The sequence below is a fragment of the Scaptodrosophila lebanonensis genome, unplaced genomic scaffold (genome assembly GCF_003285725.1).
Source record: "Scaptodrosophila lebanonensis strain 11010-0011.00,11010-0021.00 unplaced genomic scaffold, SlebRS2 tig00000101-arrow-pilon, whole genome shotgun sequence".
NCBI classification, from domain to species: Eukaryota; Metazoa; Arthropoda; class Insecta; order Diptera; family Drosophilidae; genus Scaptodrosophila; species Scaptodrosophila lebanonensis.
Window position 1 is genome coordinate 961,547 of NW_022060569.1, and position 15,512 is coordinate 977,058.

The window sequence follows — 15,512 nt, forward strand, 5'->3', positions numbered from 1 at the left end:
GAACTTAACGATAAGTTTGCAAGACTCGATCCGTATGGCTCGAACGAAAATATAAGACTCAACTCCTCCAAGTTTCGCGATCGCTTAGCAAAACTCGGTTTAGAGCTTTCTTGGTCAAGAGCTTTTTCTCTTGACAATGAATTCCTTTGTTCAATTGGACTTTGGACTTTTGCTCGTCCCGAATTTGAGCCGCGTTGGCAATTGGACTTTGCTCGTCCCGAATTTGAGCCGCACTGGCAATTTGGTGAGAACATAAATTTGTTTACAGCATGAAGTGTGGGAGCCAAATTGTTATTGCTATAAATTCTCGGGAGTCTGCTTACAATCTTTTATGTGCTATGATTTTATGTGTACGTGCCGCTGGCGTATTTGAAATTATACATAAGGTGCAAGAGTGGTGCCGTTGGCATATGTGAACTTATATGTGGGTGTATGGGTGTGATGCATATGTCACTATACTATATACTTTACATTCATAGCACTACATTCATATACATATCACAACCTGTACACAACATTGATACACACATACATATATACCAACATACAATAATAGCACTTATATTCACAAACATATATTTATCGCACATACGTATATTCACCAACATACATTTACACGCACACATTGGTGCGCATACGTTTGTATTTATTTTATTTTAATGTTTTGTGGTCATTTGTTAAGTAATTTAAATTAATATTGTACACTTCCATACACCGGCACAGATTATAACGTTTTGGAATGAGGGGGGCGTGAGGGGGGCGGGATGAACTCACCGACCGGGCCAAAATAAGGAGTACGTAGCTCCATAGTGGGTAGCCACAAACTGTGCTGGCTACAGGATGGGCGGGAGCGCTTGGGCAGGAACACCGAAGTCCACTGAAACTGCCGGAGTTTTTTTTTGTCGCATCGTAGTTTTTTTTGTTGCACGTATTGTAATTTCGTAATTGGTTTGTTTGTTTACGTTTATAGTGGTGGATGTTTTGCCGTAACCGAGTAATCGGTATTTGTTCGACTCACGCGGGCATTGGGATGGGCTCACGCCCTGATCGGAGTTCCGATGAGCCAGCCGGCGTTGCCCAAGTCAAGAAGCGTGGTCGTAACAATATGGCGCCCAAACTTAAGAATTTCGAATCGAATGGCAGATGTAGGTGGGGAAATAAGCTCTGTACCAGATATTGGATTGGGGAGAGTTATATGTAGCCACCGTACGCAGGCCACGGAATTTAAAAGAAAAATAAATTAGCCGATACGAGGGCGCCGTCAAAACTGGTTAGTTTTTTCTTGTGAAAAGAAATAATTATGGTAAAAATGGACAGAGCAATTCCGATGGGAGCGCCTCGAGAATGCGTATGTCGCGACGGCTAGATGAAGCCGCTCGCTTGCGACGTATTCATTGCCTGGTGGTGGAAGGCGTAAGCTCCGGGTGTAATAGAGGGAATAGGCCCATTTTTATTCATACTTATTTACTGGTTGGTTTGGGTTTTTTTGTGTTTTGTTTTCATAATTTATAATATGTTTTTGTAAATAGGCGACAGAAGTTGTTACCTGCGATGCACTGGCACTGGCATGGGGGATAATGTTAAGGGCAGATAAGAATAAATTTGTATCCAAAGAGGCATGTAAAAAGCTGAGATCTCTTCATTGTCATCCATCCAGATGAGGATGAATGGAACAGTGGATAAAATGCTCGCGATACATTAATAAAATATGAATCTGGCAAAGTATGTAAAGCGCAGAAAGGAGCGGCTGGTGGTTCCGGTCGGAGAAATGATGAATTTCCTCCCCTCATTGAATTAGTCAAACGTGAGAGTTTGTTTTGAATATCGTGTTTGAGTGCAAGTTTTTTTTTGGCGGTGTACCACTTTTTTTTGATGTTTTTGTTTGTAAGCTGAAATAGAAAGAAAAGAAGATAGCATTTTTTTGTGTTGTGTACATTTTAGGGAGTTTATTGGTTTAGTGCAGGTACATTTTTATGCGTATATACATATATATATTTTGTTGTGTATAGTGCAAATTTTGTCTTTTTTTATATATTATATAATCTATAATTTTTGTCTCATCGTCTTATTTAAATATTTATTTCGCATACAGCATATATATATTTTCTTTCGCATAATTTACTTTTGGGCGTTGTGTACAATTATATACAAATATCATTTTAGTTTTTTTTTTGAATATAAAAATATACGTGTTTTGGTACACAAAATTTGACCGCAGCGGTTTGTTTTGCGAAATATTATACAGATAATAAATAATATAAAATGGAGCAGGACACGCATCGTGAAGGGCGCTCGTATAATACGAGGGCGCAGGCAGCTCGAGATGGTGGGCTGATAGAGCTCGATGAAGGCTCGGAAGCGGGCGCTGTGGCGGCGCGGCCTGGCAGTCTGCTGCGAACACCGCCCAGACAGCATTCGAGGCAAGAGGAGCGACGTGATGGCACACCGGGGCGCGTCGATAGCGAAGTGGCGTCAGCGGTAAATGTTGCCATCGCACAGGCCAACCAAACCTATGGGCATGCGCAGGTGAACGGAGTAAGCCAGGTGTTGCAGGAGGAGATTCGAAAAGGCTTCCTGGAATTAATGCGAGCGGTTAACGAGGCATTGCTACCGGTCAGAACAGGCGTGGACTACGTACCTGAATTGCGCGCCGAGCAGCAGGTGTCTGATCACGTCAGCAGAGGAGCAGTCCCAAAAGGCCTGAGCCAAGGCAAAGCGCAAGCAGGGCCCAAACACACGACGGCTCGAGCCGAGAGTATAGGCAGTGGATGAACTGGCGCTACCTCCAGGTGAAATTCTAGGCATGGAAACGGCTGAATTTGAATCGGAGGAATACCGAGAATTGACTTGCAAGTCGTGGACGGCGTCATTTACAAACGGACCGCATTCAACCGCCTTGAGGCACAGCTAGACGGAATCGAGTGGAAGCTGTGGGTGCCCAGCGCGTTAACAGGAGCCCTGATTACGAGAGCCCATTGCGAGGAAACAGCGGGACACGGAGGAGTTGCGAAGACGCTGGAAAATCTACGGCGGTACTTCTATTGGCCGAGGATGGCGTGTCAAGTCGCGGAGTTTGTGCGAGGCTGCCAAGTCTGCAAAGAGACCAAGGCGGCAAATTTTAAAATGCAGGTCAGTCTCGGTGCTGAGGTGGTGACAGGGCGGCCTTTCCAGAAGCTATATGTTGATTTCCTAGGGAAATACCCTAGAACTAAGCAAGGCCAAGCGTTTATATTCATCGTCGTCGATTATTTCACGAAGTTTACCTTCTTGAAAGCGATGAGGAAGGCTACGTCGGGAAATGTGGTGGAATTTCTGGTGAACAACGTCTTTCACACATTTGGAGTGCCAGAGGTGATGCATTCAGACAATGGCCGGCAATTTACTTCAGCGACGTTTGCGGAGATGATTGGTGCGTACGGGATCAAGCATCTGAAGACCCCGGTATATTCGCCCCAGAGCAACGCCTCGGAACGGGTCAACCGCACCGTATTGGCAGCCATTAGAGCATACCTGGAACAGGATCATAGAGAGGGGGATTTGCATCTGCCGGAAATCGAGGTGGCGATTCGAAACAGCGTGCACGCGGCGACAGGAAAGACGCCGTTCTTTGCACTCTTCGGGCAGCACATGATGTTGCATGGGTCCCAATATGAATTGGCGAGGAAACTGAAGTCGATGGGCGACCACGAGATGTCAGTATTAAATAAAAGCGACAGACAGAAACTTGTCCAGGAGAAGGTGCAAAGACACATGCATACCGCGTATGAGCGAAGTAGAGCCCGCTTTGACCAACGAGCGCGTAAGTTCCATGCTGTCCCGGGCCAAGAAGTCTACCGCCTAAAAATTTGGAATTCAGCGACTTTAGCAAAGCGTTCAACGCGAAGTTTGCGAGGAAGTTCCTGAAGTCGCGAGTAGTCCGAGCCGTTGGAAGCAACGCGTACGAAGTTGAAGATCTGCAAGGAAGGCCTCTGGGAGTTTTCCACGCAAAAGATTTGCGCTCCTAAGCGAAAGCCGAAGTCGCGCGACGGCGGAGATGATGCGCGCAAAGGTTGCAGCATTCCGGATGGCGTCACTCGCACCTTTGCGTTGGTGTTGCATCGGCTAATTATCGGCCGCGGTTTCTGGCAACGCCAGCATACATTTATCGGCGCAACCGGTTACCAGCGCCACCTTGCGGTACCGGGAAGTGACAGTGCCAGCTGTTGCGGCAGCAGGCCATGGTTGCTGGAAATGGGAGTAGGAGATGGCGGCAGGAGAAGGATGGGAATAAACGGATGCAAAAGGGTTTTGAAAGAGCCACGCGGTACGCGAGGTGGTGGCGGCATTGTTGCTGGTGAATGAGACGAGCAAGGACGGAGCACGGACACAGACCTGAAAGAATTTTGAATATACCTATAACCTGAAAATAGGTAAGAGAAAAAAAGGTTAGAAAATAAATGAAAGAAATTTATGCCAATGTCTACGTGTCAGATAATCATAGACCCAGCAGCAGACGAGCGGCCGCTGGGTCTGTTTATTTTGGACTTATGCTACATTTTGGATATTGGGCAATTGGTAGCCACCAGCACATGCCCAATCGTCCCGCCGACCACGTTTCGACGCATGTTGAGGCTGAATTGACCGCCCGCATCGCCATCATCGTCTCATCGTCGCATCTTCGTCAGCGGCAGCCCGTACAGCCGCGTCTTCAGGGCTATCCCACCGACCAGCGGATTCTACCGTACCGCCAGCATAGACGACGGAGGATACGTGCCGTAGAAGCCTAAACTGAGTGAGTCCGTTCTGGTACCAGGTGTTGATGCTAGCGACGCCAACGCCGTACCGCCGCAACCCTGATTCCTGGCCCCATCGTGTGTCCGGTGCTTTAATTGTAAAGAAAAAAAAGGAAAGAGAATTGAATTGAATTAAACTTTAATATGAACATAAGTGTTTACATGTATTTATGCGTACGCTCACCTGTCTCGTGAGGAAATAGCCAAGCTTTGATCTCAGAGTTATGTAAAACCGAATAGGAAGGACAGCCTAGAATTTGTGAGTGTTTGGCCACCAGAGTAAAATAAATAGGAGTGCCCCTGACCCCTAGAGCTCTGTGGAGGGAAGGCGATTCGCGTCCATAGCTGATCCAAGTACATAGGCCGTCCGAATTGGGTTTTCGTTCGCGTTCGGTTGCAATAGGTCATAGCCTGGACTGCAAGATACACACATTGTTCCACATTTATATACCCTTTAATACGCACAACACAACATTTACATACATGTCATAACATTTATACATACATCGGGCAACATTTATATATACATTCATAGCACAACATTCATATACATATCCCAGCATTTATAACATATCACAACACTTATATACATATACACATATATACATAAATGACACAACATTTACATACATGTCATAACATTTCTATACATCGTGCAACATTTATATATACTTTACATTCATAGCACTACATTCATATACATATCACAACCTGTACACAACATACATATATACCAACATACAATCATAGCACTTATATTCACAAACATATATTTATCGCACATACGTATATTCACCAACATACATTTACACGCACACATTGGTGCGCATACGTTTGTATTTATTTTATTTTAATGTTTTGTGGTCATTTGTTAAGTAATTTAAATTAATATTGTACACGTCCATACACCGGCACAGATTATAATGTTTTGGAAAGAAAAATAATGACGCGTTTTTGCTAGACACGTAGAGTGAGGGGGGGGGGGATGAACTCACCGACCGGGCCAAAATAAGGAGTACGTAGCTCCATAGTAGGTAGCCACAAACTGTGCTGGCTACAGGATGGGCGGGAGCGCTTGGGCAGGAACACCGAAGTCCACTGAAACTGCCGGAGTTTTTTTTTGTCGCATCGTAGTTTTTGTTGTTGCACGTATTGTAATTTCGTAATTGGTTTGTTTGTTTACGTTTATAGTGGTGGATGTTTTGCCGTAACCGAGTAATCGGTATTTGTTCGACTCACGCATGCATTGGGATGGACTCACGCCCTGATCGGAATTCCGATGAGCCAGCCGGCGTTGCCCAAGTCAAGAAGCGTGGTCGTAACAATATGGCGCCCAAACTTAAGAATTTCGAATCGAATGCCAGCAGTGCCGAGGGCTGACCGTGTGGTAGTGCCTCGAGCGGAATGGGTTCGAAGATGTGTTTAGCCCAGATGTAGGTGGGGAAATAAGCTCTGTACCAGATATTGGATTGGGGAGAGGTATATGTAGCCACCGTACGCAGGCCACGGAATTTAAAAGAAAAATAAATTAGCCGATACGAGGGCGCCGTCAAAACTGGTTAGTTTTTTCTTGTGAAAAGAAATAATTATGGTAAAAATGGACAGAGCAATTCCGATGGGAGCGCCTCGAGAATGCGTATGTCGCGACGGCTAGATGAAGCCGCTCGCTTGCGACGTATTCATTGCCTGGTGGTGGAAGGCGTAAGCTCCGGGTGTTTTTGGTGAATAGTTAATTGCAGTGTTATTTTAGAGTGTGCCACTTGGCTTATTTGTCTGCGTTGGCAATGTGGTCCGTGTGCCCTAGAGGCTTTTAAGTGTTTCAGTGGCCCAGGCGACAGAAGTTGTTACCTGCGATGCACTGGCACTGGCATGGGGGATAATGTTAAGGGCAGATAAGAATAAATTTGTATCCAAAGAGGCATGTAAAAAGGTAAGATCTCTTCATTGTCATCCATCCAGATGAGGATGAATGGAACAGTGGATAAAATGCTCGCGATACATTAATAAAATATGAATCTGGCAAAGTATGTAAAGCGCAGAAAGGAGCGGCTGGTGGTTCCGGTCGGAGAAATGATGAATTTCCTCCCCTCATTGAATTAGTCAAACGTGAGAGTTTGTTTTGAATATCGTGTTTGAGTGCAAGTTTTTTTTGGCGGTGTACATCTTTTTTTTGATGTTTTTGTTTGTAAGCTGAAATAGAAAGAAAAGAAGATAGCATTTTTTTTTGTGTTGTGTACATTTTAGGGAGTTTATTGGTTTAGTGCAGGTACATTTTTATGCGTATATACATATATATTTTTTGTTGTGTATAGTGCAAATTTTGTCTTTTTTTATATATTATATAATTTATAATTTTTGTCTCATCGTCTTATTTAAATATTTATTTCGCATACAGCATATATATATTTTCTTTCGCATAATTTACTTTTGGGCGTTGTGTACAATTATATACAAATATCATTTTAGTTTTTTTTTGGAATATAAAAATATACGTGTTTTGGTACACAAAATTTGACCGCAGCGGTTTGTTTTGCGAAATATTATACAGATAATAAATAAAATAAAATGGAGCAGGACACGCATCGTGAAGGGCGCTCGTATAATACGAGGGCGCAGGCAGCTCGAGATGGTGGGCTGATAGAGCTCGATGAAGGCTCGGAAGCGGGCGCTGTGGCGGCGCGGCCTGTCAGTCTGCTGCGAACACCGCCCAGACAGCATTCGAGGCAAGAGGAGCGACGTGATGGCACACCAGGGCGCGTCGATAGCGAAGTGGCGTCTGCGGTAAATGTTGCCATCGCACAGGCCAACCAAACCTATGGGCATGCGCAGGTGGACGGAGTAAGCCAGGTGTTGCAGGAGGAGATTCGAAAAGGCCTCCTGGAATTAATGCGAGCGGTTAACGAGGCATTGCTACCGGTCAGAACAGGCGTGGACTACGTACCTGAATTGCGCGCCGAGCAGCAGGTGTCTGATCACGTCAGCAGAGGAGCAGTCCCGAAAAGGCCTGAGCCAAGGCAAAGCGCAAGCAGGGCCCAAACACACGACGGCTCGAGCCGAGAGTATAGGCGGTGGATGAACTGGCGCTAGCTCCAGGTGAAATTCTAGGCATGGAAACGGCTGAATTTGAATCGGAGGAATACCGAGAATTGACTTGCAAGTCGTGGACGGCGTCATTTACAAACGGACCGCATTCAACCGCCTTGAGGCACAGCTAGACGGAATCGAGTGGAAGCTGTGGGTGCCCAGCGCGTTAACAGGAGCCCTGATTACGAGAGCCCATTGCGAGGAAACAGCGGGACACGGAGGAGTTGCGAAGACGCTGGAAAATCTACGGCGGTACTTCTATTGGCCGAGGATGGCGTGTCAAGTCGCGGAGTTTGTGCGAGGCTGCCAAGTCTGCAAAGAGACCAAGGCGGCAAATTTTAAAATGCAGGTCAGTCTCGGTGCTGAGGTGGTGACAGGGCGGCCTTTCCAGAAGCTATATGTTGATTTCCTAGGGAAATACCCTAGAACTAAGCAAGGCCAAGCGTTTATATTCATCGTCGTCGATTATTTCACGAAGTTTACCTTCTTGAAAGCGATGAGGAAGGCTACGTCGTGAAATGTGGTGGAATTTCTGGTGAACAACGTCTTTCACACATTTGGAGTGCCAGAGGTGATGCATTCAGACAATGGGCGGCAATTTACTTCAGCGACGTTTGCGGAGATGATTGGTGCGTACGGGATCAAGCATCTGAAGACCCCGGTATATTCGCCCCAGAGCAACGCCTCGGAACGGGTCAACCGCACCGTATTGGCAGCCATTAGAGCATACCTGGAACAGGATCATAGAGAGGGGGATTTGCATCTGCCGGAAATCGAGGTGGCGATTCGAAACAGCGTGCACGCGGCGACAGGAAAGACGCCGTTCTTTGCACTCTTCGGGCAGCACATGATGTTGCATGGGTCCCAATATGAATTGGCGAGGAAACTGAAGTCGATGGGCGACCACGAGATGTCAGTATTAAATAAAAGCGACAGATAGAAACTTGTCCAGGAGAAGGTGCAAAGACACATGCATACCGCGTATGAGCGAAGTAGAGCCCGCTTTGACCAACGAGCGCGTAAGTTCCATGCTGTCCCGGGCCAAGAAGTCTACCGCCGAAACTTCGTACTCAGCGACTTTAGCAAAGCGTTCAACGCGAAGTTTGCGAGGAAGTTCCTGAAGTCGCGAGTGGGCCGAGCCGTTGGAAGCAACGCGTACGAAGTTGAAGATCTGCAAGGAAGGCCTCTGGGAGTTTTCCACGCAAAAGATTTGCGCTCCTAAGCGCGAGCGAAGAGTGGGTGTGGCCTACGTTGGGCGTGTCGGAAGGATCGAAAGCCGAAGTCGCGCGACGGCGGAGATGATGCGCGCAAAGGTTGCAGCATTCCGGATGGCGTCACTCGCACCTTTGCGTTGGTGTTGCATCGGCTAATTATCGGCCGCGGTTTCTGGCAACGCCAGCATACATTTATCGGCGCAACCGGTTACCAGCGCCACCTTGCGGTACCGGGAAGTGACAGTGCCAGCTGTTGCGGCAGCAGGCCATGGTTGCTGGAAATGGGAGTAGGAGATGGCGGCAGGAGAAGGATGGGAATAAACGGATGCAAAAGGGTTTTGAAAGAGCCACGCGGTACGCGAGGTGGTGGCGGCATTGTTGCTGGTGAATGAGACGAGCAAGGACGGAGAACGGACACAGACCTGAAAGAATTTTGAATATACCTATAACCTGAAAATAGGTAAGAGAAAAAAAGGTTAGAAAATAAATGAAAGAAATTTATGCCAATGTCTACGTGTCAGATAATCATAGACCCAGCAGCAGACGAGCGGCCGCTGGGTCTGTTTATTTTGGACTTATGCTACATTTTGGATATTGGGCAATTGGTAGCCACCAGCACATGCCCAATCGTCCCGCCGACCACGTTTCGACGCATGTTGAGGCTGAATTGACCGCCCGCATCGCCATCATCGTCTCATCGTCGCATCTTCGTCAGCGGCAGCCCGTACAGCCGCGTCTTCAGGGCTATCCCACCGACCAGCGGATTCTACCGTACCGCCAGCATAGACGACGGAGGATACGTGCCGTAGAAGCCTCAACTGAGTGAGTCCGTTCTGGTACCAGGTGTTGATGCTAGCGACGCCAACGCCGTACCGCCGCAACCCTGATTCCTGGCCCCATCGTGTGTCCGGTGCTTTAATTGTAAAGAAAAAAAAAAGGAAAGAAAATTGAATTGAGAGTAAAATAAATAGGAGTGCCCCTGACCCCTAGAGCTCCGTGGAGGGAAGGCGATTCGCGTCCATAGCTGATCCAAGTACATAGGCCGTCCAAATTGGGTTTTCGTTCTCGTTCGGTTGCAATAGGTCATAGCATGGGCTGCAAGATACACACATTGTTCCACATTTATATACCCTTTAATACGCACAACACAACATTTACATACATGTCATAACATTTATACATACATCGGGCAACATTTATATATACATTCATAGCACAACATTCATATACATATCCCAACATTTATAACATATCACAACACTTATATGCATATACACATATATACATAAATGACACAACATTTACATACATGTCATAACATTTCTATACATCGTGCAACATTTATATATACTTTACATTCATAGCACTACATTCATATACATATCACAACCTGTACACAACATACATATATACCAACATACAATCATAGCACTTATATTCACAAACATATATTTATCGCACATACGTATATTCACCAACATACATTTACACGCACACATTGGTGCGCATACGTTTGTATTTATTTTATTTTAATGTTTTGTGGTCATTTGTTAAGTAATTTAAATTAATATTGTACACGTCCATACACCGGCACAGATTATAACGTTTTGGAAAGAAAAATAATGACGCGTTTTTGCTAGACACGTAGAGTGAGGGGGGGGGGGGGGGGGGGGGGGGGGGATGAACTCACCGACCGGGCCAAAATAAGGAGTACGTAGCTCCATAGTAGGTAGCCACAAACTGTGCTGGCTACAGGATGGGCGGGAGCGCTTGGGCAGGAACACCGAAGTCCACTGAAACTGCCGGAGTTTTTTTTTGTCGCATCGTAGTTTTTGTTGTTGCACGTATTGTAATTTCGTAATTGGTTTGTTTGTTTACGTTTATAGTGGTGGATGTTTTGCCGTAACCGAGTAATCGGTATTTGTTCGACTCACGCGGGCATTGGGATGGACTCACGCCCTGATCGGAATTCCGATGAGCCAGCCGGCGTTGCCCAAGTCAACAAGCGTGGTCGTAACAATATGGCGCCCAAACTTAAGAATTTCGAATCGAATGCCAGCAGTGCCGAGGGCTGACCGTGTGGTAGTGCCTCGAGCGGAATGGGTTCGAAGATGTGTTTAGCCCAGATGTAGGTGGGGAAATAAGCTCTGTACCAGATATTGGATTGGGGAGAGGTATATGTAGCCACCGTACGCAGGCCACGGAATTTAAAAGAAAAATAAATTAGCCGATACGAGGGCGCCGTCAAAACTGGTTAGTTTTTTCTTGTGAAAAGAAATAATTATGGTAAAAATGGACAGAGCAATTCCGATGGGAGCGCCTCGAGAATGCGTATGTCGCGACGGCTAGATGAAGCCGCTCGCTTGCGACGTATTCATTGCCTGGTGGTGGAAGGCGTAAGCTCCGGGTGTAATAGAGGGAATAGGCCCATTTTTATTCATACTTATTTACTGGTTGGTTTGGGTTTTTTTTGTGTTTTGTTTTCATAATTTATAATATGTTTTTGGTGAATAGTTAATTGCAGTGTTATTTTAGAGTGTGCCACTTGGCTTATTTGTCTGCGTTGGCAATGTGGTCCGTGTGCCCTAGAGGCTTTTAAGTGTTTCAGTGGCCCAGGCGACAGAAGTTGTTACCTGCGATGCACTGGCACTGGCATGGGGGATAATGTTAAGGGCAGATAAGAATAAATTTGTATCCAAAGAGGCATGTAAAAAGGTAAGATCTCTTCATTGTCATCCATCCAGATGAGGATGAATGGAACAGTGGATAAAATGCTCGCGATACATTAATAAAATATGAATCTGGCAAAGTATGTAAAGCGCAGAAAGGAGCGGCTGGTGGTTCCGGTCGGAGAAATGATGAATTTCCTCCCCTCATTGAATTAGTCAAACGTGAGAGTTTGTTTTGAATATCGTGTTTGAGTGCAAGTTTTTTTTGGCGGTGTACATCTTTTTTTTTGATGTTTTTGTTTGTAAGCTGAAATAGAAAGAAAAGAAGATAGCATTTTTTTTTGTGTTGTGTACATTTTAGGGAGTTTATTGGTTTAGTGCAGGTACATTTTTATGCGTATATACATATATATTTTTTGTTGTGTATAGTGCAAATTTTGTCTTTTTTTATATATTATATAATTTATAATTTTTGTCTCATCGTCTTATTTAAATATTTATTTCGCATACAGCATATATATATTTTCTTTCGCATAATTTACTTTTGGGCGTTGTGTACAATTATATACAAATATCATTTTAGTTTTTTTTTTGGAATATAAAAATATACGTGTTTTGGTACACAAAATTTGACCGCAGCGGTTTGTTTTGCGAAATATTATACAGATAATAAATAAAATAAAATGGAGCAGGACACGCATCGTGAAGGGCGCTCGTATAATACGAGGGCGCAGGCAGCTCGAGATGGTGGGCTGATAGAGCTCGATGAAGGCTCGGAAGCGGGCGCTGTGGCGGCGCGGCCTGTCAGTCTGCTGCGAACACCGCCCAGACAGCATTCGAGGCAAGAGGAGCGACGTGATGGCACACCGGGGCGCGTCGATAGCGAAGTGGCGTCTGCGGTAAATGTTGCCATCGCACAGGCCAACCAAACCTATGGGCATGCGCAGGTGGACGGAGTAAGCCAGGTGTTGCAGGAGGAGATTCGAAAAGGCCTCCTGGAATTAATGCGAGCGGTTAACGAGGCATTGCTACCGGTCAGAACAGGCGTGGACTACGTACCTGAATTGCGCGCCGAGCAGCAGGTGTCTGATCACGTCAGCAGAGGAGCAGTCCCGAAAAGGCCTGAGCCAAGGCAAAGCGCAAGCAGGGCCCAAACACACGACGGCTCGAGCCGAGAGTATAGGCGGTGGATGAACTGGCGCTAGCTCCAGGTGAAATTCTAGGCATGGAAACGGCTGAATTTGAATCGGAGGAATACCGAGAATTGACTTGCAAGTCGTGGACGGCGTCATTTACAAACGGACCGCATTCAACCGCCTTGAGGCACAGCTAGACGGAATCGAGTGGAAGCTGTGGGTGCCCAGCGCGTTAACAGGAGCCCTGATTACGAGAGCCCATTGCGAGGAAACAGCGGGACACGGAGGAGTTGCGAAGACGCTGGAAAATCTACGGCGGTACTTCTATTGGCCGAGGATGGCGTGTCAAGTCGCGGAGTTTGTGCGAGGCTGCCAAGTCTGCAAAGAGACCAAGGCGGCAAATTTTAAAATGCAGGTCAGTCTCGGTGCTGAGGTGGTGACAGGGCGGCCTTTCCAGAAGCTATATGTTGATTTCCTAGGGAAATACCCTAGAACTAAGCAAGGCCAAGCGTTTATATTCATCGTCGTCGATTATTTCACGAAGTTTACCTTCTTGAAAGCGATGAGGAAGGCTACGTCGTGAAATGTGGTGGAATTTCTGGTGAACAACGTCTTTCACACATTTGGAGTGCCAGAGGTGATGCATTCAGACAATGGGCGGCAATTTACTTCAGCGACGTTTGCGGAGATGATTGGTGCGTACGGGATCAAGCATCTGAAGACCCCGGTATATTCGCCCCAGAGCAACGCCTCGGAACGGGTCAACCGCACCGTATTGGCAGCCATTAGAGCATACCTGGAACAGGATCATAGAGAGGGGGATTTGCATCTGCCGGAAATCGAGGTGGCGATTCGAAACAGCGTGCACGCGGCGACAGGAAAGACGCCGTTCTTTGCACTCTTCGGGCAGCACATGATGTTGCATGGGTCCCAATATGAATTGGCGAGGAAACTGAAGTCGATGGGCGACCACGAGATGTCAGTATTAAATAAAAGCGACAGATAGAAACTTGTCCAGGAGAAGGTGCAAAGACACATGCATACCGCGTATGAGCGAAGTAGAGCCCGCTTTGACCAACGAGCGCGTAAGTTCCATGCTGTCCCGGGCCAAGAAGTCTACCGCCGAAACTTCGTACTCAGCGACTTTAGCAAAGCGTTCAACGCGAAGTTTGCGAGGAAGTTCCTGAAGTCGCGAGTGGGCCGAGCCGTTGGAAGCAACGCGTACGAAGTTGAAGATCTGCAAGGAAGGCCTCTGGGAGTTTTCCACGCAAAAGATTTGCGCTCCTAAGCGCGAGCGAAGAGTGGGTGTGGCCTACGTTGGGCGTGTCGGAAGGATCGAAAGCCGAAGTCGCGCGACGGCGGAGATGATGCGCGCAAAGGTTGCAGCATTCCGGATGGCGTCACTCGCACCTTTGCGTTGGTGTTGCATCGGCTAATTATCGGCCGCGGTTTCTGGCAACGCCAGCATACATTTATCGGCGCAACCGGTTACCAGCGCCACCTTGCGGTACCGGGAAGTGACAGTGCCAGCTGTTGCGGCAGCAGGCCATGGTTGCTGGAAATGGGAGTAGGAGATGGCGGCAGGAGAAGGATGGGAATAAACGGATGCAAAAGGGTTTTGAAAGAGCCACGCGGTACGCGAGGTGGTGGCGGCATTGTTGCTGGTGAATGAGACGAGCAAGGACGGAGAACGGACACAGACCTGAAAGAATTTTGAATATACCTATAACCTGAAAATAGGTAAGAGAAAAAAAGGTTAGAAAATAAATGAAAGAAATTTATGCCAATGTCTACGTGTCAGATAATCATAGACCCAGCAGCAGACGAGCGGCCGCTGGGTCTGTTTATTTTGGACTTATGCTACATTTTGGATATTGGGCAATTGGTAGCCACCAGCACATGCCCAATCGTCCCGCCGACCACGTTTCGACGCATGTTGAGGCTGAATTGACCGCCCGCATCGCCATCATCGTCTCATCGTCGCATCTTCGTCAGCGGCAGCCCGTACAGCCGCGTCTTCAGGGCTATCCCACCGACCAGCGGATTCTACCGTACCGCCAGCATAGACGACGGAGGATACGTGCCGTAGAAGCCTCAACTGAGTGAGTCCGTTCTGGTACCAGGTGTTGATGCTAGCGACGCCAACGCCGTACCGCCGCAACCCTGATTCCTGGCCCCATCGTGTGTCCGGTGCTTTAATTGTAAAGAAAAAAAAAAGGAAAGAAAATTGAATTGAGAGTAAAATAAATAGGAGTGCCCCTGACCCCTAGAGCTCTGTGGAGGGAAGGCGATTCGCGTCCATAGCTGATCCAAGTACATAGGCCGTCCAAATTGGGTTTTCGTTCTCGTTCGGTTGCAATAGGTCATAGCCTGGGCTGCAAGATACACACATTGTTCCACATTTATATACCCTTTAATACGCACAACACAACATTTACATACATGTCATAACATTTATACATACATCGGGCAACATTTATATATACATTCATAGCACAACATTCATATACATATCCCAACATTTATAACATATCACAACACTTATATACATATACACATATATACATAAATGACACAACATTTACATACATGTCATAACATTTCTATACATCGTGCAACATTTATATATACTTTACA

General features: G+C 46.5%; 2 long non-coding RNA genes across 4 annotated transcripts; both read right to left on the reverse strand.

Moving 5' to 3' along the window:
• Window positions 1–2,818: 2,818 nt before the first annotated feature.
• Window positions 2,819–5,972, reverse strand: LOC115628098. 3 transcript variants are annotated; one of them, XR_003995743.1, is made up of 5 exons: window positions 5,768–5,972; window positions 4,957–5,188; window positions 4,534–4,862; window positions 3,264–4,399; window positions 2,819–3,208 (listed from the first exon to the last, which is right to left on the reverse strand). It is a non-coding gene; the product is annotated as an uncharacterized LOC115628098 (long non-coding RNA). The 3 variants fall into 3 exon arrangements; XR_003995744.1 differs by having other exon boundaries at window positions 3,264–3,666; window positions 3,759–4,862; XR_003995742.1 differs by having other exon boundaries at window positions 3,264–4,862.
• A 6,649-nt stretch (window positions 5,973–12,621) lies between these two features.
• Window positions 12,622–15,021, reverse strand: LOC115628099. The gene is made up of 5 exons (XR_003995745.1): window positions 14,740–15,021; window positions 13,920–14,605; window positions 13,425–13,827; window positions 12,799–13,369; window positions 12,622–12,734 (listed from the first exon to the last, which is right to left on the reverse strand). It is a non-coding gene; the product is annotated as an uncharacterized LOC115628099 (long non-coding RNA).
• Window positions 15,022–15,512: the final 491 nt, after the last annotated feature.